This window comes from Epinephelus lanceolatus, chromosome 18, assembly GCF_041903045.1.
Source record: "Epinephelus lanceolatus isolate andai-2023 chromosome 18, ASM4190304v1, whole genome shotgun sequence".
NCBI lineage: Eukaryota > Metazoa > Chordata > Actinopteri > Perciformes > Serranidae > Epinephelus > Epinephelus lanceolatus.
This window is the reverse complement of record NC_135751.1, coordinates 6,380,947-6,407,406: the sequence shown is the minus strand read 5'-3', so window position 1 is coordinate 6,407,406 and position 26,460 is coordinate 6,380,947. Positions and strand designations below refer to the sequence as shown.

The 26,460-nt window shown below is 41.5% G+C and overlaps 1 protein-coding gene across 2 annotated transcripts in view; it reads left to right on the top strand.

The window, feature by feature from the left end:
* The first annotated feature begins 4,308 nt into the window (after positions 1-4,308).
* Positions 4,309-26,460, top strand: part of LOC117268579 (junction plakoglobin a) — a 242,118-nt gene continuing 219,966 nt past the window's right edge. For both annotated transcript variants that reach the window (XM_033645157.2, XM_078161288.1), the window contains exon 1: positions 4,309-4,580. The gene's annotated coding sequence lies outside the window, so the exon portion shown is untranslated. The remainder of the gene's footprint in view (positions 4,581-26,460) is intronic.

The window sequence follows — 26,460 nt, the reverse complement described above, 5'->3', positions numbered from 1 at the left end:
GTTTTATAGTGTGTGACTAAAAGCTCATATTGTCATATTATTATTATAAGATGTGAGATGGTATCAGACTTAAGTCTTTTAAAAGTCTCTTCAAAGTCTTTTAGGCATTTTGCAGCCTCACTACATAAAAGACTTAGACTGGCACTTAAATGTCCGATTTGCAGGGCTGGACTGAGATATAAAATCAGCCCTGGACTTTTGCCCAGACCAGCCCACCACACCACAATCGGCTGGACATCACCCATCCTTGTACTCCCCTTCAATATATGAACATACCAGCACCAAATACCACTACTTAGCTGAGTGGTATTGGAGTAGAGTGCAGATAGACTTATATACAAACAATATGCGATGTTGGGCCCTCCTTTCACTGAGGGAGGACCATCCTACTTTCTGACAAAGGTCTGACAATCTTCTAGGAACTAGAAACTCTTAAAATGCAGTCAGCTAGTGTTCAGTTTGCAGTCAGCTAATAGCTGGCAGAAAAAAACAGCATTTGTTATTTGTCATTTGTTATTTATTGTGTCAAGTTCAAATAGCTAGACATACACTCCCTGTAGTGCTGCTAACCACTTCACCTCCATCACCTGGCATGCCTCCCTCTCCTACACTGTGAGCCTCCTCCTGTTCCCTGCCGTCCTGTCCCTCTGCAACGGTGGGATCTCTGGCCTCACTCTGTTCCTCTCCTCCATCATCACTGTCCTGATGGCGCACCTGTTGCAGACAAGCGGCAGCAGATGCACATGCACCACCACTGCTAGCCCTGGCCCCCGCAAACAAATGTGTAATTTTCACATACTTGGTGGCCTCCGCCTGTAGAGATTTAATCTTTTTATCTCTCACCTTCTCTGCCCCCCCTTTGTGCTTTTTATTAGTTGGCTCCATTTGTGCATGTAGCTTCCTTCTCACTTTTCTTCGTCACTCGTTATCTCCTCTCTCACGCAAGACGTTGTTTGGGAGGGCGGGGGGCAGTAGGATGGCGGTGGACCATGATTGGCCAGTGTTCAGATGAGAGACAAACCAGTGGGCCATCATCTCTCTGCTCTGTGGGCCAATTAGCCAAAAACCAAAATAAATTTAAAAAAAAAGAAAAGAAAAGAGAAAAAAAAGAAAAAAAAAGCTTACTACCAGCCCACACTAGAGCAGCCCACTGGGAATTCTCCCGTACCCCCAATGGCCAATCCATCCCTGCCGATTTTTAAGATTTAGGGGGATTTAGTGCAGTCTAGTGGTAATGATTGCAGATTGCAACCAGTTGAAACTTCTGGTTAGAAATCCTTCAGTGTTTGTACTTCAGGAGGTTTTTACTGGGAGCTGAATTATAGGCAGAGGTCACTTCCTCTCTAAAACAAACAAACCAGGAGATTTAAACAGGTTAAAACACTGAACAAATCATTTTCACATTTCAAATCAGTGTTTCACTGATGCAGTTTCGCATGTTGGAGACAGGCAGCTTGCTCACCTTATTTTACTGATAATTAAATGTTACTTCTCATCCAGATGCTCAGGAGGTTTTTACCAAATTATCTGCAAAGGTCTCCTCCTCTCCAAAACAAGCTGACCTGGTGTTTAAAGGTGAAGTGCGTAATATTTAGAGGGATTTGGTAATGTCTACCAGTGAAGTGTAGATGGCAACCAGCTAAAAACTTCTGCCGAGCAAAATTCCTTCAGTGTTCACTGTTCAGGAAGTTTTTATTGGGAGCTGAATTGTCCACAGAGGTCTCTTCTTTGAAAACAAACAGACGGGCCTCATGTACAAAGACTTGCGTGGATTTCCTACTGAAACATGGCGTACGCTTAAATCCAGAAAACGTCATATGCACAAAAATATCCAGATGTATGAATCTGTGTGTACACATGAATCCAAGCACATTTCCTTTGTACATCCCAATCAACGTGGAATTGAGCGCACATGTTGGAGTACCCGGCCCCTCCCTGTCCATGCCCCATTTAAATATGCAAATCATATTTAAATGAACCCTGCACCTGAGATTCCCCTCTCTGCACGATCAGAAAACTAAAACAAAAGAATGAGTAAGACGGGAAAAAAGAAAATCTTCACAGAATGCGAATGCGGTATGCATTTTGAGTGGGAGAGTGTGTGTGAGGCTGTCAATGCTGTGGGGTCAGAAAAGCATACACACGCAGAATTAAAAAAGAAGTGGTCCGACATTAAGGTGGCCGTGAAGCAGAGGAGGGCTGCCCACCGCCAAAGTGTGGCCAAAACAGGCGGGGGGACAGGAGAGGAGGAGCTCACCCCCTTTGAACAGAGAGTCGCCTGGGGTCAACTGAAAGCAGACAAATAATTATGTGAACTGGATTTACAGTTTCCATTTGTTAATTTTATACACCACTTACACGGATCACACACCATTGTAAGTGCACCGGGGAAAAGGTGAGGCTGATTAGGAAATGTCACACTTTACGCATGGGTTTATTGACATGAGTACTTTACACACAGAGACAATCAGGGGCTTGTTCGAAAGCTCTGAAGCTGCAGTTTAACCAGCAAAAAACAGCAAGTCACTAACTTTAACCACTGACTAGTACTGATGCTGTGAAGACAGGATAATATCTGGGGGTGCACATGTTCAGTGCGCATCAGGGGGATTAATATTAGGACAATTAAACAAATAAATTATTTACTCACCAAGAAGCCACCCATCGTGCACAGTGCCAGCTTGTAGTCTGTTCCCAACCATGCTGTTACTCAGAATGTAGGCTATGAATTGTGCGTTGAACCAGACCACCTCGCCACAATGTTGGTTAATTGCATTTGCACATCACATATGATCTGTACATTGATCGAATGAAAATGCTTCCTGTTGACAAAAACAAATTCATCATGCGATGGCGCTTTTATATCAATGTGTGTGCAGTTGATAGCTCCGATAACATTTGGAAAACCGGCTCTCGCTGCAAATTGCGCTTTAATGTTGGCCTGTTCAGCTGCATATGGGAATTTGATATACCTGGCTGACATGCGGATAATTCCGTCCCATACAGCTGGCATGACTTGGCTCAGGGTCGACTGGCACAGTCCCGATCGGTCGGCCAGCTCCCTCTGGAATGCCCCTGTTGCTAGGAGTCCCAGTGTGGTCAGCACCTGTATGGATACAGGCAGCGCATGGCTCCTCGCCTTATCGCGCTCCAAGGTCGGCCGCAGCTCTGCGCACAGTTCCAGGATGATTGCCCTCGGGAACCAATGCGGCAAATACTGCTAAAACAGCCATTGTTGTTAACGGTATTTTCAGCACCACTTTACGCATGCTTTTATATCCACTCATCTAATTGCAAACACGTGGGTGTGTTAATTGTTCATCAGTGTTAATTGTTCATGTGTCTCTGATGTGCACATCACTCTGAGGACTAATTGTTTTCACATTTATTTATTATAACAGTTTCCCAGCATCACCTCTAAGTGTCGCCAAAGGATCAACAGTTGTAGAAACGTGCGTACGCCAGCCATGAAGTTGGCGTGACGAACCACACACTTCCACGGTCATTTCACTCTTGATACATCTGAACTTTGCCGTGGAAAAGGACGTATGCCACGTTTTTGTGCGTACGCACCCTTTGTACATGAGGCCCCAGGTGATTAGAATCACTAAAAGCACTAAAGCAGTTTCATGTTACAAGTCAGTGTACCTCTGACGCTATTCGGCATCTTGGGGCTCGCCCACAACATGCTATTGTGTGCATTCTTCTTCTCCAAAACAAACAAACCAGGAGAAAAACTGCATAAAGCAGTTTAAAAAAAGAGTGTGTTTCTGAGTTTCTCGTGGTGGAGCGACGTCTAACTACATGGAGTTGCAACATGGTGATCTCCTTTGAAGAGAACCCGCCCCTATATAGATATAAACGGCTCATTCCTACGTAATGAAAACACAACAATTCTTATTTTCAGGTGATTGTACACTAAAGAACACATACTTATTTTATCATATTCAATTTATGCCAATATATCCCCCTCAGTCCTACACACTGGACCTTTAATAACAGCACTGGACATAAATCAAGCATGGTCCAATATAGACGAAGAGATACCAGAACTGGAAAACTATAAAGATTACGATGCAAAACGGTCAATTCAGTTGCGAAATACGTTTTTATATCAGCTATTTTTGTGATATTTGAGAGGCAGACAGTCACTACAGGTGATAATATATATAAACCTAAGATCAAATTTTCCTTTCTTAGTAAAAATCCGGAGCGAAGCAGGTGGGGCACCGCAGCACTTGTACCACAATGCACTGCATGGCAGCATTGACCATACACCATATAAACGACGCCTCTCGCCATCAGAGTGAGACCTCTTCACTTTCCCCTCCTCTACTGTGACGCTGTAGCAGCCGAGCCGCTGCCGGTTCGCTCCCCAACACTCCGCCCGGCTGGCTGCGTGCTGCACACCGTGTTTAACGGGAGACATAAGCAAGACAGAGAGGGCACAAAGGCGAACGAACCTATAGGAGCGGATCTGCGCCTGAATTGTACAGACTGTGGATTTAAGGAGAGGAAAGGCGAACAAGTTGAAGCTGCTGAGACGGGGAGCCGCTCCAGACTGCTGTCCAGTTAACAAGGTAACCAGCTGACCTGTCTTTTTACGCATGGTGATCAGATAACGCGCTCGGTCACCGGAGATGCACTGTAAATAAAAGAGGAAGGTGAAGAGTGACCTCCAGTTGGTAGTCATTATCATACGACATGACGGCCATCATTAGAAACAGTGTATGAACTGCATCTCCTCTGTCCTCCTGAAACTTCAATCAGTCTGATACTCCTCTGGGTGACGGCTTCAGCTCCTAAAATCCCCCATAAACACACATCTCTGTGCACACTGAGCTGGATTAATGTGGGTTTCACCTGCATTGTTGAAGGGAGTATTTCTTAAGATGCTGGAGGTGCGTGCTGCTATAGGAGCAATGCTGCTGCTGTCTGTATTAAAAACATAAATATGGATAATGAGATCTTGCAGAGCTCAGGGCTTTGGCGCCTCTGCTTCTTGTGTGCGTGCGTCTGTGTGTATGTAATTGAAATGAGACTGTTTGGAAACACACTGTGCGGTTTGTGGGTCCCTCCAGTGTGGCTTCCCATGTCGCCTCGTGTCTCAGTGCATTCTGCTCCTGCATGACATTCCTCTCTTTCTCTCTCAGTGAGCCTTACTGATTTGTTAAAAAACAATTCTTGCATGTAAAAATATAATTTCTGCTGAAAAATCGCCTCTCCTTCTCTGTTTCTTTCTCTTTTTGCATGTGTGTGTGACCATGGGTGTGTGCACATGTGTGTGTGTGTGTGTGTCCCTGTGGGCAGCAGAGGCGTCTCATTCCCAACAGATGTTGAGGGTGAAGCTGTGAAATGCATCTGTGGTGAGATAGAAAGAGCCCTTTAGGAGCAATGTAATTGTCACCACTGGTATTTAACTCTCTCTCTCGCTCTCTCTCTCTCGCTCGCTCTCACACACACACACACACACACACACACACACACACACTGTCTCCCTGTTTCTGCTGTTGACTCCACATTCTTTGGCTGTGACAAGCGGGCGTAGCAGCCAGACAGCTAGCCAAGTGTGTGTGTGTGTGTGTGTGTGTGTGTGTGTGTGTGTGTGTGTGTGTGTGTGTGTGTGTGAGAGAGAGAGAGAGAGAGAGAGAGAGAGTGTGTGAGCATCGGTGCATGTGATTGGGTGGGTGCACTCTTTGCTCCTCTTTCTCAGTCTTTGACTCTGTGTGTGTCTGTTCAGTTTGTGCATTTAAACATAAATATGTGTGTATGCTCGCTCACTGTGTACCTGTGTGTGTATGACCAGCAGTGACCAGCGGGGAGCCTCTGACCACCTCACCTGTAACAGACCCCATTAATATGTGAAACCTTTCATATCTATTTTTATTGCTGTTAAATAATTCAGAAACAGTCTCAGCAGTCGTCACCTGTTCATCCGACAGCTTCCGGTCCTCCTGCAGGTTCTGGATGCGTGTGTGTGTGTGTGTGTGTGTGTGTGTGTGTGAGAGAGAGAGAGAGAGAGAGAGAGAGAGAGAGAGAGAGAGAGAGAGAGAGTAGATTTATCACCATTTCATCAGGTGAAGCCGGTTTTCCCTCTGAGGGAACTTCAGCCTTCAGGCTCTGTTTGAAAATGCTGATGTGATAAAGATTCATTGCTGATGTGAATTTAACAGTGGTGCAGCACAGATCCAAGTCAGGACAGCATAATACTGAAGACATTCTAATTTATTCTCTATTATTTTGTTCTATTTGAGAGAAAACTGAGTTAATAAAATGAGAAAACTCACTACATTTTGTCACATCTAATTTAAAATGAATAATTTTCAAATGAATAAGTTTCAAATAATGAGGTAAACATATGTAGAAGCAATCCCTGTGCGCAAAAACCTCGGGGAACACTCCCTTTCCAACAGTTTTTTTCTACTTAGTATGACATCATAGATTAATTTATATGATCATCTGGGCCAGGCACGCTACTGCAAGTTTTTATATTATGTAGCCTACACTGCTACATTAAATTACATGCTAACATCAGGAAAACATGTACACTTGGTTGTCTAAATTTTTTGTCTGATTTTGGATCATATCCCTGTTGGAACATGTTGGGTTGTGCTTAAAAGCTTTTATTGGTGGTTTCTCATGGTAAAAAGTAGTGCTCATCTCCGTCACTGTCATGCCCTGGTTGCAAATTCAGTGCTAATGTACATGGAGCTACATGCTAACGTCAGGGAAACGTAAACTCGGTCACTAATGTTGTTATTTTCTCCCTGACTTTCAATCATATTCTTACTGGAACACATTCAGTTGTGCTTAGAAGCTTTTATGGGTGAATTCTCATGGTAAAAAGTGGCGCTTTTCTCCGTTACAGTTATTCCCATGCTGCAAGTACAATGCTAATGTACATGTGGCTACATGCTAACATCAGAGAAATGTGTAAACTTGATTCCTGATATTGTTAATTTCTCCCTGTTTTGGATCATATTCCTGCTGGAACCAGCCTGGTTGTATTTAGAAGCTTTTATTTGTGATTTTTCACTGAAGAAAGCACAGGTCTTCTCCGTTACAGTCATTCCCCGACTGCAATGATAGTGCAGAGATGCCGAGATACAGAGGACTGGGTGTTCCAGTACAGACAGTAAGAGGAAAATCAAGCATTTTTTTGATCATAAACATGTTCTAGTAAAACCTTCAATAGAAGTGTGAACCTGAAAATGGGCATAATAGGTCCCTTTTAAGAGAAAAAGAGGGCTTCAACATGCAACAAGGCCCCCAGACAGAATCAAACAATACTGATTTTTTTTTTAAAATGTCTATTGCTTTGCTTCAGGAAGGTGTATAATGTTACACTTCTGTGTAGGAGTATACGTGGGTATTAAGTGTTGGCAGATTTGGTGGGTTAAAGGGGTTTTGGCAGCTTGTAATAATTTGGGCTGCTTTTGTAACATTTGGGTGGTTCTTCCCAATTAAAATTTAGAGGCTACATTCCACTGAATCTGCCTTTCCTCCAGTTAGTAAAGAGGTTGACAGGGACACTGTCAAAGTGTCTAGTCTGCCCCAACTTTAAGAAGTACATGAAGAGAGACAGAGAGACAGGGCACTGAGCTGGGTGTAGGCTCAACTGCTCAGCACATTATGACAGAGGGCAGATCGCCGACAGAACCAGATGTTGTTTCAGTTCATTACAACCAGACCGAAAGTGTTTTCTTTGTATTAGTTCCACAGTCATGGGTGTGTTATAAAAGGCTTAGAATAGCCTCCCTCTGATCACATAAGTGAAATCTTTTGCTGTTTAACATCATATTGCCCAAGAGAATTGGTGAAAATACTATTTAAATATTTCACACAAACAAACTAAAACAATTCACTTTTAATGTTGGGACAGGTTACCACCACATGGCAGTTGATGTTCAGCCAAGATGATCCCCCACCTAAGTACTTCCTTATTATGTCAACTGCAGAATGCCTGGCCACCATGATGCCCCATGTCTCTAATCATACAGCGCAACCTCAATCATAGCTATGGTGCCTTATATATTGTTATGTCTGATGTCTGTTATGTTGAATTTGTGCCTGACTGTCAACTGGACAAAGTGACACTGACATTACGTTACCACAGATGCATCAATATTACCTGTTAAAATGCACTCAGCACCTGTGGATATTCAGATATCTGGGCGGCAAGGTGGTGCAGTGGTTTCTGTTGTCACCTCACAGCAAGAGGATTCTGGGTTCATACCCTGGAGTTTGCATGTTCTCCCTGTGTCAGAGTGGGTTTCCTCAGGGTTCTCCAGCTTCCTCCCAAAGTCCAAAGACATTCAGATTAGGTTAGGTGAGGTTGTTGACTCTAAATTGCCCATGAATGTAAATGTGAGCGTGCATGCATCTCTATGTGTTTGTCCTGTGATAGACTGGCAACCTGTCTAGGGTGTGGTACATTGACTGTTTATAGAGATGGACGACGTGACAGCTCCCCAAAAGTGAAGCCAAAACATCTCGACCATCCCCTGGTGGCTGGCTCCAGTAAAGGTCATAAAGCCGCCCTCGGGGCGTCGGTGGCTTAGTTCCCGGGTTCGACTCCAGCCTGTGGCCCTTTGCTGCATGTCACTCCCTCTCTCTCTCCCCCTTTCACGCTTGTCTGTCCTATCAGTTAAAGGCCAAAATGCCCCAAAAAATATCTTAAAAAATAAATAAATAAATAAATAAATAAAGCCTGGCTAAGTTACCTGTGAAAGTGGGGGTGTTTGTTGACAGAAAGTTGAACTCGACCACCCTACGCTCAGCGTCGCGGTGACGCAGACCTCCTGTCAGTTTCTGTAAGCTGAAACTGTTTCCCTCAGTGGAAACAAAGCTTGTATTTACTTGTATTTCACAGATAGGAAACAGTAAATTGTGAAGACAGTAAAGCCTCCACTAAAATAGCATTTTAAGTCGTGTGTGTGATTTATCCTTTAGGGATTTATACTTCAGGATTTATCCTGGCTTCATATGAACAGAGGAAATCTCCACTCGTAATAAAAAAGGCTCAAGGGATGGCAATGCAGTTTGGTCTCAACTAGCAATGGCCAAATAAAGCTTCATGAACCATTTTCATTATTTTTTGGGTCCACTCTGGCACTCTTTGTTCAACAAAAGGGTTGAAACCAAACTGCATTGCCATCCCTTGAGCCTTTTTCATTACCCCAAGAGCGCCATCTGGTGGGTTCAGTGTATACAACTGGTGGTTCATGAAGCTTCATTTGTACATCATTAGCAATCGGTGGGCGCGCATTCAGTGCCGCTGCTTTTGATTGGTCAGACAGGTGTATGGGCGGAAAACTGCGGTGATCACAACTGCACAGACTCTGGCTCCAAATAACCTCCCTTGAGCAAGATGGCAGCGGCTGTATCTGGGATATTTTAGCTCCACTTCTGTACAGTGGGGGTAAGTAGAGACACGTTGTGCATCTTTATATAGAGTCTATGGTGTGGTGCCCTGCCTCTTGCCCACTGTCATGCTGAATGTGATAAGCAGTTATAGATAATGGATGGTTGCATACAGCTCGCTGATGTCATACTTTACCACGCAATAACAATACAATATCATGTGCTTAATTGATACTTATCTGTATTATTTTGAATCTGGAGTGTGGTAATAAAACTTAAGGGGTGTTTCCTGTCTTTGCCTGTCACCCTTTCAGTTACTGGGATAATAACTGTTTATGTAACTGTGCAAAAAAGCCAACTCAGCTGTGCATGAAAGAGCTTACCAGTCAACACAGTAAGAATGCATGCTGCACACAACTTCCTCCCTCTTGCCTGCGCGTCAGCAAGCACTGAATTTCTGTTTACCAACATTATTAATGTGTGTTTTGATATTTATCTGTAGTCCCTTTTGGAACAGCTATCTTCAGTAGGACTGGACATGTGACTCAGCAATTGGTTTGAATTTATGCCACACAGTCAGATATATGATTCAATGCATATTGGGCCAGAACATTGTCTGATCTGATTTTTTTTTTTTTTTTGTGCCATTATTTGTAATTTGGAGTGCAGTGGAAAATATTGTGGTGATCAAAGCCCTTCAGGATCCACAGAGCTGAAGCCTGTGCCTGCTTCACTCATCACATGTCTGGAAGTTTATTTAGATGCTACATGAAAGTGCTTTGTCATTTGTCACAAATTATGTCCTTTGTCTTGATGCTGGAATGCAGGGAAAATCCTGACGTTTAGACATTATCCTGTGTGCGGAGGCACCCTAGTTAACAATGTAAGCCGCTGTTGATTTTTTTTTTATCAAAGAGGCTTCATGGCTTTGTTTGGGCAGCAAGAGAGAGAGAGAGTGGCAGAGCTTGAAAACGTCTGTCGATTTGTATGTCCATTCTCTTATTATGCGATATCTCTGAAACACCTCCAAATATGGCACAACTATCTACTCAATGACTCAAGGATGAATTGATTAGATGTTGATGTCATAGGTCAAAGGTCAAGGTCACTGTGACCTTGTCTGTCTCATTCTTGTGAACATGGTATCAAGAATACCTTGAAGGAATTTCTTAACATTTGGTCCAAAGTTCCACTTGGACTCAAGGATGAACTGATTAGATTTTGGTGGTCAAAGGTCAAAGTTCAAGGCCACTGTGACCTTACATCTCACCCTAGTTAATGTGATATCTCAAGAATTTCTTTAGGGAGTTTCTTCAAAGTTGGTACAAACATCCACAAGGTCACTGTGACCTTGCATCTGTCTCATTCTTGCGAACGTGAATTCCCAAGAATGCGTTGGGGGAATTGATTCATATTTGGCACAAACGTCCGCCTGAACTTAAAAATGAAGCATTTAAATTTGGTGGTTGAAAGTCAAAGGTTAAGGTCACAAAACATGTTTTTGGCCAAAACTCAAGAATTTACACACTAATTATGACTAAATTTTACACAAATGTCTTATAGAATAGAATGATAATGTGTGAGTAAAAGTGTGTTCACACCGGACCTGTTTTTTTTTTCGCTAGCGACGAGTTTACATACAAAGTCAATGCAAACGGGTGATTGAGCGTATATTCGCCCAGGAGAAAAATCGCCTGGGCTCCAAGCGACAGCGACAGAGTGATTTTTTCGCTTGTCGCTTGAGATGAGAAATCTCATCTGGAGCGGTATTTCGCTGGGTCCTGTCGCTTGCAGCTCAATGCTGATTGGCTGCCGGAATTCCAGAATCCCAGGGGGGGTTCTAGACTGTGATGACATATCAGCTTCATTAAAAGTATAGCTGCAAATTAAAAGCAACAATAGATGTAAAAACACACAGACACAATGCATCTGTGATCAGTTCCCTAATTTAATTTTAACAATTTTTTCAGTCTTCTCCAATTTCTCGTTTTATTTTATGGAAGTGATCAATGTAAGTGCACTTGTCCTAGAGCCGACACAACAGTTTTTATAATGCAAATAACTCTGTTTTGTTGAAACCTACAAGCTTCTCTTCCTATGACTTTTACTAAAAATGTGTCTTGTATGTTTTCTGAAACCTTAAAGTTACAAAAATGAAACACACTAGACTTCTGAGCATTTATACCACCGACCGCTGCTGAAAATTATACATTTTGATACATACAGGTAGGCTATATACATATTGCAAAACTCTGTAAAAGTACACCAAAGTATACATTTTCGTTTCCAAATATTTATTTGAAAACAAAACCATTCATACTGTCAATAAAAAAACAACCATAACTTATTGGTAGGAAGAAAAATGGCTGTTGACAAAACTGTCACTGTCAACTGCATCCAAGCGCCGCAACGATCTGCCAGACCATCATATGTAACTTCACTGTTTATGCTGCCCGTGTGCTCAGAAGCACACAAAAATGCATTATTGAGTAATTCCTGAGAAGTTATGATAAAATAAAAAAAAAAATTACAGACTATAGAATAGGGCTGACAACCTCTCCAATGTCTCATGTCAATTAATTAACACTATTTGTCGGCTTTTTATAATGCCTTTTTTTTTTTTGCTGCTGCACTGCTGCTGCGCCATGTCTCCAGTTGAAAGTGGTGATTTGCTAAATACATTCTACAATAATAAATTAGATTAACTTTTGGTCTATAATATTGTTGGCTATATTACCCATTTTAATGAAAAAAAACCCCTTAAGAATAAAAGAAATAAACACCGAAATAATTAGTGGAAACTTTTTTTATTAATACTCCTCCTCTCTGACATACTAACACACACACACTCACACACATGCACACTGAACACACGACTGAATGAATGAATGAACATTGGAAGCGGTTCAGCCGCAGTCCCGCCAGCTGGCTCGGTCACTGTTGGGATTACATTCATTTTTTTTTTATTTGGAAACAAAAATGTATGGGCGGCACGGTGGTGTGGTGGTTAGCACTCTCGCCTCACAGCAAGAGGGTTGCCGGTTCGATCCCGGGCATGGGAGCCCTTCTGTGCGGAGTTTGCATGTTTTCCCCGTGTCAGCGTGGGTTCTCTCCGGGCACTCCGGCTTCCTCCCACAGTCCAAAGACATGCAGATTGGGGACTAGGTTAATTGATAACTCTTAATTGTCCGTAGGTGTGAATGGTTGTCTGTCTCTATGTGTCAGCCCTGCGATAGTCTGGCGACCTGTCCAGGGTGTACCCTGCCTCTCGCCCGATGTCAGCTGGGATAGGCTCCAGCCCCCCCGTGACCCTCAAGAGGATGAAACGGTTAGAAGATGAATGAAAGAAAATGTATGCTTTGGTGTACTTTTACAGAGTTTTGCAATATGTATAGCCACCTGTATGTATCAAAATGTATAATTTTAAGCCGCTGCCACGGTCGGAGGTATAAATGTTCAGATGTATTGTCTCTGTGTGTTTTTACATCTATTGTTGCTTTTAATTTGCAGCTATAGCCTACTTTTAATGAAGCTGACATGTCATGACAGTCAAGCAACCCCCCCCCCCAAAAAAAATACCCTGATTGCTTCAATGACGTCATCAAAGCAAAAAAGTGAGTCTGCTGATTTCTGCCACATTGACGAGCGATTGCAACTGAGCGATGAAGCGATATCAAAGGGGCGAACCGAGCGACAGCGGAAAAAAAAAACAGGTTGGGTGTGAACACACCTTCAAAGCAAACTTTCTGTTGCTGCAGCTGCACAGGTTGGACCCTGTGCTTGAGCGCAGGGTACGTGGTTTCCATGGAAACACAGCTGTTTTTATTTTAAGTTGGTTAGAAAAACAATAGACAGCACAAATGAAAGTGCTGAATTAATGAACAGTTACGTATTACTTTCACTGTGCTTGGCATTCTGCTGCTCTGTCTGTGCCCAGAGTATGTTCCTTGCTCCGAGAGTATGATGCTCTGAATAACCAAACAGTATTTTCCAACAGCACTCCAAATGAACGGTCCAATTTGTGCCAGTGTCCTCTCTTGTGGTTGGACCAATTATTTGTGAATGCATCCAATGTGTCTGTAAGAGAGAGAGAGAGAGAGAGAGAGAGAGCATTTGTTTCCTTTTTACCTTCTTTATTTAAACTTAATCACAAATCAAGATGACCTTTGACATCTGTAGACCACAAAGAGCTCAGCAACTGTGCCTGTTCTGCACTGACCTCTGTTGAGAATAACTTCTGGTGACTGGTTGATCTTGTTGTTTACACAGTGTACAATGGATTTGATTTATAAGTTCTCACTTAGGGTTCCTTGATATATTTTTCCATTAGCTGTAGCTCTCTTCCATGAGGGAAGTAAACTGAATGCGTCTTTGTAGCAACATGAGATACTCGACCAAGAACATATTCCTATTAAGTTGTCCAACATAACTATTATTCATCCAGACAAGCTGTCTAAGAACACACTCTTATTTATTTATTTCCTATTTGCAGCAACTGCCGCAGGGAGCGGTTGTCGAGGGACAGGGAGAGGTTCCACACACACACACACACACACACACACACACACACACACACTTACACGCCCAGGATGATTTGACAGGTGAAGAACAGTGCATTTTCCGCACTGGTGATGCTGCAGCTAAGGGGCTTTCAGAAACATCAGAGGTTACGAAACAGGTTTGGATTTGGTTGCATACATTATGGATTGTGTTTTCTTGTTGAGGGAGGGTATGAGGAAAACGATTTTCTGGGTGCTTTCTCATACTGATACTGCATATCAAAGCTTGGCTTTGTGACCACAGCGATATTTCAACCTCAATTAACAAGGTAAAAGTTCTACAGATTCACAGCTGGTATACTCGCATAAAATATCTCCAATTTCCATCGTGGATAAATGGCCATGAATCTGCTGTGAAATGCAGCAATGTCTTGGTAAAAAACAACCACTTTTCATGGTCAGCAATAGTTAGCTGCAAAACACCCATGACTGGTCCCTAAAAAGCAGCTGGAAAAACAGCGATGACTCACTAAATCATAATCAGTTATGTTGTTTGCTGGTCTTGAACAGTGGTCTGCAGCTTGTTAGGGGTCTCCCCTTAATGACAAGCCATATACCATCCCCTTTACCACTGGATGACAAAGTCAGCTCATATCCGCTGTCATATTAGAAATGTTGATAATATGCATGAAATGTGCAAATGTAACGTATTCATGGTTTGAAGAAACTTACAATGCCATCATTTTTCTCTGGTGACTACGGTGCATCCAGACTAAAAACAGCACTCCATCCTAAACATACAGTACATGTTTTTAGTTATGTTGCTGTTGCTACTAGTCAAAAAAGAAAAACAAACCAAGATGTAAGTACTGCACAGCTGTTAACAATAGGCTGAGATAGGATTTACCAACACAATTTATCACCAGGAAAATACTGAAATTAGTTGTGAATAAACTGAAGAATGACGCCTAAACTGTTCATGCAAAGTTGAGTCCAGAAGGATTTATCGACTGTTATTGCTTGTACCACTACTGATACAACCATGACTATACAATTATACTGTGCAGTAGTTACTGCTGTTATTATTGGTAATACTCCTGCTAATTATGGTTGTAGCTTACCACTGATATGTTGTATCAGCATATATGTCAGCAGGTAAGTAACATAGATTATTGATATACATAGTTATTTATTCAGGAATTACCAATTTTCCTCATGAAAATACTTACTTTATGCATCTATAGCCCTTTTTACACAGAGATCGTGCTATAGGCCACCTTTGCATTTTTACACAAAACCAAACAACAACGGCATCATGCTGCTCCAGTGTGTATCCCGCAAGCAAAAGACAAATGACGGATATGACATGTAACACATTAACATCAGCCTCTGGTGTGACATGTAACATATGCATTGGCAGCGCTATATAAACAATAACAATCGCATCAACATGGCGATAACAATCATTTACCGTCTCTTTATATGGCAGCTGATCTCGTCCTCTGTTTGGAGAGTAAGGAACTTCCAGACCTCATTTTTTTCTCAATTTGCGGACATTTTTGGTTGCTCTTCTTCTTCTTTGAGTTAGCCATTAACTGCTATCAGCTACTTTTAAAACCTTCTGGCAACATCACAAACGTCAAAATGTCACACCTGGATTTTTTTTTTCTTCATTTATTCATTCAATCTTGACGGCTACTTTAATGAAATATTGGTCAAATTGTGTGAACTGAAACAGTGTGAAGAGTATATGGCTGTCATCTCTCAGTTTTCCAGTCATACCCAAATTATGCGATTCGAAGACTGTTCAGAGACCCCGGTATGCAGAAATATTTAAATATGTCATTTTGAAAAATGGATATTTTTTTTCATTCAAATATTTATTTTTTGCTTGCCAAAGGTTAGGAAGAGGAATTTTTAAATTTGGAGTGTTATTTGGCCCCCTTTCTCACAAAACAGCAGAATATGGTTAGTACCAATGGATGTCTTAGGTTCTCTAGTTTAATATAATACCTGTGTTGTCACTGTAGCACAGCGGGTTTTCTTACTAAAAATGTATCTGCCTCATTTCTCACCATCAGCTTCGTCTGTCATAGCTGGTGCTTCTTCACATTTTTTTGTTTGTTTGTTTGTATTGCCAGATATTTGGCCGATGCCTCTCTGCTTCTTTCATTTTCTTGCTCTCTCTGTACCCTGGATTTTGTTTTAGGATCTCCTGATTTTTGATGAGGCATTCTGACTTAACTAGTCAGGCTGCAGTCCACCTCACATGGTTACATCAGAGGCACTTTCGAGTTCTGGGCATAATGCACCTGACCAGTGTCAGATGGAGCCCACCTGGCACCTGGCCCACCTCACGGTATCTGTGGGGGGTGGAAGCATTAGATGGCACGTTGAAATGTGTTTTGATGATAAAAATGTATTTAACATGTAAAAACATATAACTTGTACTGTCAATGATGTAAGTCAGTAAGTTAATTGTTGTACTGGATCCCATGTAAGGGTCAACCACAGACCTTTTCATGGGCCCCCCAGTGGTCTTGTGCCGGGGTCATCTGTACCCTTTGACCCCCCCCCCCCCCCCCCCCCCCACCCAATAGTGCTACTACTACTGACCTGAACATGAAATACACAAAATGTAATGAAAAGACCCAGTATGTGTACACAGACAAGGAATTTGACTCCACATGCTCTTCATATACTTTAACAAGAAAGAAACATACAGCTACAACAAAGACAACAAAGCTGAACAAAAATAAACATAAACAATAGCTATGATGGACACACAAGTAGATGAAATACAATAAATCTTTGCTGTGGTGATTTAAGCAGCAATCTTCCTGTCGTCTCTAAACTTTATTCCACCAACAGTTCATGCAGTTGATGAGTGAGGCCGACATTACACATTACCTTCCAATTTCCAGCTGAATGAGGAAGCACTTAAATAAAGATTAGGAGGGCTAGCTCATTAGCCATTTCTGCTGTATTAGTGTTGGACAGACTGTTGTGGGTCCCCATCGGCCTTATACTCACATTTACATTAAGGCATTTAATTGACACTCAATTGATTACCATTACAAGTAACCAGTCATGATCAAAACATCCTTATCCTTCCTTAAGAATTAAGAGGTGCTGGAAAAATAAGATGAATGTGCTAGTAGAGCTAGGGATGTCAGGTTCTTGTTAAAAATCACTCCTTAGTACTTGGATATCCATTATATAAATGCTGTCAGGGTGTCTGATCATAGCATTTCTACAGGTTTTGAGCACCTCCTGTGACTAAGTGCTGGTCAGAAGATTAAATTTAATCCAGGAAGGCCAGTTTGTGTAATATATTCATGAGTTTCAGAGAAATAGTCAGACATTTTAGAACATTTACTCATTTTTTTTTCTTGTCCAGAGATAGATAAAAACATCAGTACTGCTCTCATGTCAGCAAGTTAATTATGAAGCTTGAGCAAGGGGGTCGTTAGCTCAGCATAACGACTGAAAGCCAGGGTAACAGCTAGTCTGGCTCTCTCTTTAGTTCCACATCCTCCTATCAACATCTCTGAAGCTCACTGATAAATGCACTGTATGTTGTTTGTTTAATCACACACAGCATGTCAGAACAGCAAGGGGGAGTTATAAGGGGAGCTGCAGTGTGTGCTGGGGCTTAGTCATATTTTTATTATTATTGTATAGTTATTATGGTTGTTGGGCTGCATCTCTCTCTCTTCCTATGTATGATTGTATCATATGATTTGTCTATACTGTAATTTTATTATGTTGGTCTTTTCTCTACAAAGGACATCTACTGTGTGTCTGTTCGTCCTGGGAGAGGGATCCCTCCTCACTTGCACTTCCTGAGGTTTCTACCACCTTTTTTCCCCATCAAAGTTTTTTTTTTTTTTTTGAGGGGGAGTTTTTCCATATTTGCTGTGAGGTTACAAGGACAGAGGGTGTCGTATGTTGTAAAGCCCTCTGATGCAAAGTTTGATTTGTGCTATTGGACTGTATCAATGAAACTGAACTGAATTGTTTCTTGTTGAGTGGTGGCTGGGTACAGTGTCTGTCTGGATTCTTGTCTTCACTGAAGGATTGCCAGAAAGCACCGAAAACAATGGACAGTGCATGGTGAATAGTTCCTCACTGGCCTATTATACTAGGCTAAGCTAATCATTTCCTGCCTCCATCTCTACACTGAGCACACAGATAGAAATGGTAAATGGTAAGTGGCCCTGCATCTGTATAGCGCCTTTCTAGTCATCCGACCACTCAAATTCACACACATGTTCATACTCTGGTGGCCAAGGCTACCATACAAGGTGCTGCCTGCTACTCAGTTTGTAACACACTCCCACAATGATGGAAGCATCATCATGAGCGATTTGGGGTTCAGTATCTTGCTGGGGAACTGGGGATCAAACCGTTGATCTTACAATTGGTGGACGACCCGCTCTACCTCAGAGCCACAGCCGCCCCATTTTTAGCCATTATACCATGGAATATTTGGTTTGAACATTTCGCTCAGTGTTACAATCAGATCCAGCCAGCTGAAGTGCCCATTTTAGATCATTGCAATTCAGTTCAATTCAATAAACTACTTATCCCTAAGTGGCGATTCCTGAGACAGGCATAGCAAAATCAGAGACTGTATAAAGTAATGAACATAGCCACAGTGACATCACCCATTGGTTTGCAGACTCCCGTTTTGAAGGCTAGAGTTAGGCATTTTGGCCGTCGCTCTTGAATTTTTTTGGGGTGGTGATAACTAGTGATGTCCAAATGAAGCTTCATGAACCACCAGTTGTATTTGCAGAACCCACTAGATGGCGCTCTTGGTGTAATGAAAAAGGCTCAAGCGATGGCAGTGCAGTTTGGTTTCAACTGGCAATGGCCAAATAAAGCTTCTCGAACTATTTTCTTTATTTTTTTGTTCAACAAAGGGTTGAAACCAAACTGCATTGCCATCCCTTGAGCCTTTTTCATTACACCAAGAGCGCCATCTAGTGGGTTCAGCAAATACATCTGGTGGTTCATGAAGCTTCATTTGGACATCACTAGTGATAACCCTAACACTAGTTGCTAGCTTAATTAGCACAGCGCATCTACAGCTATAGTTAACTATGATAATACTAATGCTATTGGTAGTTTTGCTAACAAAAAACAGGCTTAAAAACATAATGTCAGATTGTACTTACTGGAAAAACTGAATATCCTACTCCTGAGAGGGTCTTTAAGCACAACCAAATGTTGACCAAGGCTTCTTAAGGTAACCAAAATGTGACTGTCATGAACTGAAAACACATTCAAATAGTGACAGTCAATTTTACCGCTACTAGGCTTTAGTGGTATCTGTTTTTTTATACCTTCATACCTTCTTGGAATTTCCCCAGGGGAGCCTTTACAGTATATGACAGCATTTGTGTGCAACTTTGCAACCATTCGCAAACTCTCTTGGCATTTTCAATCTAAACTCAAAAGGTCTCACACATATTTTCCTTATTAAACCTTATTTCAAATTGTAGTTCATAAAGTGAATGTAATGGAACAGCTTACGGCTGGGTGACATATCGAACTTTATCGATGTATCGTGGCTTGTTCCACATGGGATGTATAAAATGACTATAATGGTGAACAGTGAGTATTAATTATCACATCGTTCTTTGAAGCTACCGGCACGAGACTCACTTCGCTGTTTCAGTTCTCTCGCTTTCTCCTACAGCTCTTTCCCTCTCACAGACACACACACATAAAGGAAAGACTCCCCCCATGCATCCAAACCACTTTCTCCTGAGCAATATTGTGTGAGCAGGCGAGGTGTGTGTTTTTTTATGTTCAGGGATCTAAACAGTGACCATGGAGCACCACTGCGACTTGCAAATCCCAAAAAAAAATATATGAACTAGGGAGCTGTTGGTGTGTTCCCATATCACAGTAAATAAATCCTGATGTTTATAGGGGCCATGGTAACAGTTTAACTCTCTGCTAATTGCTGACCTCTAACTGTCCTGAGATGAGCCAGGTGCTTCAGAATAGAAGCACCAGTGGTTATGCTTTGATTTACTCAATTATGATAATATTTTATTTCACTTTATTAGTAGTATTTTACTGTAATTTTATTTTATCACAGTAGTTACTTCAGCTTTATAACAGTAACCTACTTTATTATATGACAGTAGTTACTTTAATGAACTTTACTGTAACTTTAGTCCATTTAATAGTTTTGTATTTTAGAAGTCTAATTCAGAAGAGATTTTAGAATATTGTGATATATATATTGTGTGTTGGGATATAGCCTGAAAATATTGTGATATGATTTGTAAACCATATCATAGAAATAAATTGTAAATTGTAAATTGTATTTATATATTTATATTTACAAATATACAGTACAGGCCAAAAGTTTGGACACACCTTCTCATTCAATGTGTTTTCTTTATTTTCATGACTATTTACATTGTAGATTCTCACTGAAGGCATCAAAACTATGAATGAACACATGTGGAGTTATGTACTTAACAAAAAAAGGTGAAATAACTGAAAACATGTTTTATATTCTAGTTTCTTCAAAATAGCCACCCTTTGCTCTGATTACTGCTTTGCACACTCTTGGCATTCTCTCCATGAGCTTCAAGAGGTAGTCACCTGAAATGGTTTTCCAGCAGTCTTGAAGGAGTTCCCAGAGGTGTTTAGCACTTGTTGGCCCCTTTGCCTTCACTCTGCGGTCCAGCTCACCCCAAACCATCTGGATTGGGTTCAGGTCCGGTGACTGTGGAGGCCAGGTCATCTGCCGCAGCACTCCATCACTCTCCTTCTTGGTCAAATAGCCCTTACACAGCCTGGAGGTGTGTTTGGGGTCATTGTCCTGTTGAAAAATAAATGATCGTCCAACTAAACGCAAACCGGATGGGATGGCATGTCGCTGCAGGATGCTGTGGTAGCCATGCTGGTTCAGTGTGCCTTCAGTTTTGAATAAATCTCCAACAGTGTCACCAGCAAAACAGCCCCACACCATCACACCTCCTCCTCCATGCTTCACAGTGGGAACCAGGCATGTGGAATCCATCCGTTCACCTTTTCTGCATCTCACAAAGACACGGCGGTTGGAACCAAAGATCTCAAATTTGGACTCATCAGACCAAAGCACAGATTTCCACTGGTCTAATGTCCATTCCTTGTGTTTCTTGGCCCAAACAAATCTCTTCTGCTTGTTGCCTCTCCTTAGCAGTGGTTTCCTAGCAGCTATTTGACCATGAAGGCCTGATTGGCGCAGTCTCCTCTTAACAGTTGTTCTAGAGATGGGTCTGCTGCTAGAACTGTGTGTGGCATTCATCTGGTCTCTGATCTGAGCTGCTGTTAACTTGCGATTTCTGAGGCTGGTGACTCGGATGAACTTATCCTCAGAAGCAGAGGTGACTCTTGGTCTTCCTTTCCTGGGTTGGTCCTCATGTGTGCCAGTTTGGTTGTAGCGCTTGATGGTTTTTGCGACTCAACTTGGGGACACATTTAAAGTTTTTGCAATTTTCCGGACAGACTGACCTTCATTTCTTAAAGTGATGATGGCCACTGGTTTTTCTTTAGTTAGCTGATTGGTTCTTGCCATAATATGCATTTTAACAGTTTTCCAATAGGGCTGTCGGCTGTGTATTAACCTGACTTCTGCACAACACAACTGATGGTCCCAACCCCATTGATAAAGCAAGAAATTCCACTAATTAACCCTGATAAGGCACAGCTGTGAAGTGGAAACCATTTCAGGTGACTACCTCTTGAAGCTCATGGAGAGAATGCCAAGAGTGTGCAAAGCAGTAATCAGAGCAAAGGGTGGCTATTTTGAAGAAACTAGAATATAAAACATGTTTTCAGTTATTTCACCTTTTTTTGTTAAGTACATAACTCCACATGTGTTCATTCATAGTTTTGATGCCTTCAGTGAGAATCTACAATGTAAATAGTCATGAAAATAAAGAAAACGCATTGAATGAGAAGGTGTGTCCAAACTTTTGGCCTGTACTGTATATCATGTTTCCCACAATAATGGAAGTATAACAAAACAAAATCTAAATACTGTGTAAACCTCTGCTGTACTGATTTTAGCTTTAATAGAAGCAGCTTTATGCTTTACTGCCTTATCATATAATTACGCCCCCGACTGAAACACACCATACAGCTCTCAACATTCAGTAAAATCTGTAATACAGTACTAATGTCTTCACATGTGTTTTGGCCCCTCAGGAAACACAGTGTGCATTTTCGTGAGGAATACTGAATGTAAACAAAACAGTATGTGTTTATAATAACTCTGTTGGGGAAGCTTTAAGTTCATACTGACTCTGAAAAATCAAATTCTGCTTGAAGGCTTCAACAGCGGAGCAACGTGGGCTGAAACCAGCTGTGTAAAGGAAAGAAACAGAGAGGGTGAGACCTGTGTTATACAGTCAGAGCCATCGTGACCAAATATTTTGAAATCGAAAATGATCTGTTTCATTTTGTGTCTGAAAGGTGTGAGGTGTCAGATGTGTAAACTGGGCATGACACTGTCGGCTGTGACAGAGCAGCCTATTTCTCACAGAGGACAGGCAGAATGAGTAGACGGCTGCAGGATATTTTACTGGCTGACATGAAAATCAATGTAGTGGTTGTAGAGACGCCACTTCTAAATCTACACTCTCCAGGGATCTGTGTGTGTGTGTGTGTGTGTGCTGTCTGATTGTCTGTCTGCTGTGTGTCTCCTCTGTCTAAAACTGTCATCATTTCTCTCTTCCCACACTGACCTCGCTTTGGATCTAGATGTCTCTTTACCTTCCATCTCTTTTCTCCCTCTCATGTATTGTAAATATGCAGGAATATGAATATGTCCGTGTGTGTGAGAGTTAATGTGTGCATTGAGTCATTTCCTCTATTTTTTGGCTCATTCCTTTACATCTTGCATTCTCTCTCTCTCTCTCTCTCTCTCTCTCTCCCTCCCCCCTCTCACTCACTCACTCACACACACACACACACACACACACACACACTTACACACAGCAAGGTGTTACAAGTCTCTGGGAAATGCTGTGATCAGTGTTTGTGTGTTATTCACTCACATACAAATAACTCCACCTGAAAGTCATATGAACCTTATGAAGTAAACAGTTACTAGATCACAGTAAAATGTTACAGAAACTACTAATAATACATAATGATAATAACATGAGCAGTAGATTTGACATAGACCTTTATTCTACATGTCGATTATTCATAATAATCTGAAAACCAAATGTGTAAATACTTTGTAAACATGAATACATCTATATGGATGATGGAGTGATTAGAACCAAAAACCTAATAAATGACATTCAAGTTATAATTCTTTTCACCATGACAAACGCTATTTTTGATATTTGTTTATGGTTGCCATTTTTTATTGCAGGAGCCAGTCAGTGTATTTACATTTTATAATTACCTCTCTATATTGACAAGTTTCTGGGCAGTTGGTCAAGTCATAAATGTAATGGGTGGAAAATATTAATATCCCAAGAGGGGAGAAATCAAACAGGTGTGCAGAGTCTGTTTTCATCATCCAGTGCTTTGCCTGTACACTGCAGTTGTCCAGTATGAGTTTATGCAGTAATGTAACACATCTAAATATGTAGTTTCTGGTATATTTGCAGGAAACGCATATGTGTAACCAGCAAGTGCACTTTTCAGCTCAGCTGGGTTTGTTGAAGATTCTCAGTCATCCAGGTTATAGTAGTCTTAAGTGCTATATCGTAGGCAACTGGACTTGCTTGAGTTTCTTGAAGATGTTTCACCTCTCATCCTGGAGGCTTCTTCATTTCTTACTAACTGCTGCAGAGTCGCAGGCTTTACACCCTGTGTTGATATGAACTCTTACAGAGTTGTTGAGGTCACGTGAGCTCTGAGTGTCGGAGTTGTTATGGTCACATGTGAGTTGTTGACCCACCCAGCCATCATGTGTGTCATCATGGTTAGATGCACACATTGGCTTTGAATCTGAAAGAAACAAATACATAATTAGAACCTGAGTCAAATAAATAAATGTCCATCTTAATAAGGATAAATAAGGTTCTCAGTTAAACTAATCATACACAGGCTAAACTTAAGAGAAAGAATCTCTGCTGACCAGCACTGCCGCCCCATGTGATGATGAAGAAAGATTAAATAAAGTAGTGTACAAGGTTTAAATATGGGTAAGCAGGTCAAATTAATGAGGAGTTAACAAAGAGTGAAAGTAACCAATCAGAAAGGGGAGGAAAAGAGGAGGAAAGGAAGTGAGGTAAAGGAAGTGGGGTAAATGAGGAAAAGAAGTGTCAAAATAAAGGATATAGGAATACTGGGTTCAACCCAATATCCCTCCTAGACTCCCCTATCCTCTATCCTCAATCAATCAATTGAGGGACTTCTCAATTCAGAGGAGTCAAGGAGTCAAGGAGAGAGGACGCATTCAGAGGGGAGGGGAGGGAAGCGAGGATACACAAATGTAGCCTTCGCGGAAGTCTTTTACCGACCGACTGATTGGATATCAGTCATTGCTTGGACAGCACTGCAGCTGATCGGACTGATCTGATACATCACAATATCACTGGAATTTCATTCTGAGCGTTAGACAGATAAGAGATTAAACTCAAGTGTATCATGCTCTTCATATATTAGAATGGTTTTTTTTTTCTCACAATGATCTCTTATTTCCCTCATCAACTTTTATGATGGATACATTGAAAGTCAAAGAGAGTCCGGCTGTCAGCAAGAAACACTTTAACATTACTGGTCGTCATTTCCATTCAGTTACACATGAGGCTTATCATTCCTGAGTGTTGGGTTGGTGAGTTAAAGAATTTCAATTTTCCCTGAAATATTTGGCCTAATAAATTATTTCAGTGTTCAAAAGACACCATAATCATTTTCTGGGTTATTAAATAATGAATTCATAATGAGAATAGCAATAAATTCACATGCAAATGATATGTGTGTGTATTATGTGGTGTGTGCAAAGACAAACTCCATTAAAAGTTTCTATAGCTGTTATTAAAGCCTGTAAAGCCTCTTGATAGCTGATCCATCTGTAAGCAGTTGCTGCCGTTATCAGAAACTGATGTTGCATCACATGACGCTACAGAGGAAAAGGTGTCTCATTTCTCTTAAGGCATATTTCCTTGTTTTTTCTCTCCTTGCATCTCATCCTTGCATCTCTCCACTGTGTCTTCTGATGGCGGAGCTAAGACGCAAGGATGAGATGCAAGTGAGGGAAACATGGATGCAAGATCAGGTATTGGGATGAATCCCTTTATTACATTCACTGTTGAGATGTGAGGGATGCATTGTTTTGTTTTGTTTTTTGCTTTGTATATGTCATTCAACAATGACAGAACACTGTTTGGAACATTGACTGTAAAAATAATGGACGTAGCTACCGTCACATCACCCACTGGACTCATGTTTTGAAGCCTTGAGTTCGGCATTTCGGCTGTTGGCAATTGTTTTTTGTCTTTTTTTTTGTGCCAGAAGTGACCATATTTGGGCAAGAAGCTGACACTATTGAGGAGCAAGGGGTGGATCTGACTGAGAAGCTGAGGACACTATCAGCAGATAGCCTGCCAATCATAGCAGCCCACCATTAATTATGCGTAAGACTGACCTCTGGTGGTACGTGATGTGCACTACATGCAAAACTTCCTAATTTTTTAAATTTAATTTCAGCCCCTACAGTTGCCATCAACGGGGAAATTATCTATAGAGACGATAACGGTTATTTGTACCAGGCTTTAAACATTTATTTCTGCTGTAAAGTTGGACATTTTAACATGGGGCTCTACACGGATTGACTGGCTTCTGGAGCCAGCCTCAAGTGGACATTAGAAGAGCTGCAGTTTTTTGCATTTCTATGCTGGCTTCAATTTATCTGTGTATTTAGCCTAGATCTTTCCACTACTGTGGCTGGACCGACGGAGAGCACTGTGGACAGCTCTCTAGCTGTAGCAGGTCCCAGCAGCAGGATCAGCACCTTGGAGAGCGCTGCAGTGCTCAGTCCTTGGCTGAATCCAAATGTCAACCCTCTGGACCTTGCAGACTGAGCCCTCACGGACTTAAGTCGCACGTACTGTGACATGTTAACTGTCATCATGCAAAGTCTGCGAGGGCAGAGATGGCAAGCTGCTGATAGACAGGCCTCAAGTCTGTTTCACTTGTTGCCATGGAAACCTTCAAGCGACAACTAGTCACGTACAATTCCTCCTCGAAAGTTGATAAGTGTCTGCTCATCTGTGCCTACAGATAACAACCTCAGGGATCAATAAAGTATTTCTGATTCTGATTCTGAACAAGATATAAATCCTATGAAAAGGCTTTTTTTGTGACTGAACAAAATGATATTCATACATTTCTATAAAACATAAAGGCTACACATGTTCAAATACAGAAATGTTTGTAAATAAGGATCAGATTATGACTAAATAAATTGAATATTGCTTTTACTAGAGCACACCCTCGTGTTGTTTTTCGGTTAATTTTCCAGCCTACTACACTGCACAGCCAGTTAGGCTGCTATGATAAAATGCATTGTCATTCCCTCTACAGCCCACACTTCTGTATATAGATACACAATTCAATTCAT